We start from the raw sequence: 2,050 nt of genomic DNA, 5'->3' as shown, positions 1-2,050 counted from the left end.
AATGATAAACAGCTTTCTCTAAATGCATGTGCTTGCTTAAATTTTCCAGTAGTTAGAATGTAAAAGAATCACCTCTTCTTGTACACCAAATTTCAGAAAGCAAGGAGATTCCAGCTTTATCTTTCAAGCATCTGTAGTACTTGTGAATAATGATATATCTGATTGTAATGACATTCTCCTTCAGAGTTTATATGGTTCTGTTTCATGTTCTCATCATTAACATATCTGTGCTTTACTATGTATGGCCTATCCAAAGGATCTCCTCTCTGCCTGTGAAACACTCCATTCCAGCAGACTACAAAATAAACCTCTTGTGTAGGTTTTTGAACAGGTTTGAAGATAGTATCATATCATAAAATCATAGCATGGTTTGGGTTGGAAGGGACCTTAAAGCTCGTCTAGTTCTAGCCTCCCTGACCCGGGCAGGGATGCCACCCACTAAATCATGTTGCGCAGGGCCCCATTCAACCTGGCCTTGAACAATTCCAGGTACAGAGCATCCACAGCCTCTCTGGGCAACCTGTTCCAGTGCCTCACCTCTCTCTGAATGAAAAATTTCCTCCTAACATCAAATCTAAATCTTATTTTAGATTAGTCTCTTTTAGTTTAACACCATTCCCCTTGTCCTATCACTACCTGCCTATATAAAAAGTCTCTCTCTACCATTTTTATAAGTTCCCTTTAAGTACTGAAAGGCTGCAGTGAGGTCTCCCCAGAATTTTCTCTTCTTCAGGCTGAACACCCCCAGCTCTCTCAGCCATTCTTCACAGGAGAGGTGCTCTAGCCCTCTGATCATCCTTGTGGCCTTCCTCTCAACCCACCCTAACAGATCCACATCTTTCTTGTGCTGGGAACCCCAGACCTGGCTGCAGCACTTCAAGTGGGGCCTCACAAGGGCAGAGCAAGGGTGTAGCAGAGTGGGACAATCCTCTCCCTCCACCTGCTGGTCACTCCTCTGTTGATGCAGCCCAGGATGAAGTTGACCTTCTGGGTTGCAAGTGTGCACTACTGGCTCGTGTCAAGTCTTTTGTCCACCAGAACCCCCAAGTCCTTCTCTCCAGGGCTGTTCTCAATGAGTTCTCCCAGTGTGCACTTGTCTGGGATTGCCCCAACCCAGGTGCAGCACCTTGCACTTGGCCTTGCTGAACCTCATGAGGTTCACGTGGTCCCAGTTCTCAAGCTTGCCCAGGTCCTTTCAGAAGCCTTCCCTTCCTTCTGGTGTATTGATTGCACCCCTCAGCTTTGTGTCACGCAGACTTGCTGAGGGTGCACATGGTACATAGTTAGCTGGGAAGTGGACCATGTTAATGTTGGAGAGACTCAGTGTAACTGCATTTATTATAATGTTAATTATATGAATGTGCTTACATCTTTAGACATAGGAATATCTTATTGTAAATCCAATAAATATCATTGCATCTGGTTTAAAAATTCAAAATTCATAACTGTAACAAAACAGTTCTACTTTTAACTAACAGATTGTTTTTCTCTCATTGTAAAGAAATCATTGGAAAGAAACAAATCTCCTGCATCTAGAGATATACACTGAAGATATTGTTCAGGTAACAAATGAGGAGACCAAATATCCCAGTTTTCCTAGCAGAGACGCAGCATCCCTATTTCATTTTCTTTTTATATGGGTCACTTTAGACCAGGATTCTAATCCCTGTCAAAAACCAGAGAAATGGCAACTCTATCATCTTATCCTTCCAAATTGTGCAAGGAAAGAAATTTTACTGGAAAAGGCAGGTTTGGTTTCCAAATCTTTATAACAGCTTTTCAGCTTCATACAAACTAAATCTGTCAGGATGGAAACAACAACAACCTCCCCCAAAAACAAAGGATGGTTTGAAAAAGCAAATTAAATTAGATCTCTGTTACAGCTTCCACTGCATATGTCCGCTTAGGCGGTCTGCCAAGAGTATTTTAATATAATAGTCATTCATCCATAGACCCATAACTGGTATATGCAATTACATAATGCTTCTAATGACTCTGTTTGTTGCTTATCTAATCCCTGTAGCTTGCAGTGGTGAAAAGAAGTTGTTCC

The sequence above is a fragment of the Anser cygnoides genome, chromosome 4, assembly GCF_040182565.1.
Source record: "Anser cygnoides isolate HZ-2024a breed goose chromosome 4, Taihu_goose_T2T_genome, whole genome shotgun sequence".
NCBI lineage: Eukaryota > Metazoa > Chordata > Aves > Anseriformes > Anatidae > Anser > Anser cygnoides.
This window is presented reverse-complemented; position numbering follows the sequence as displayed.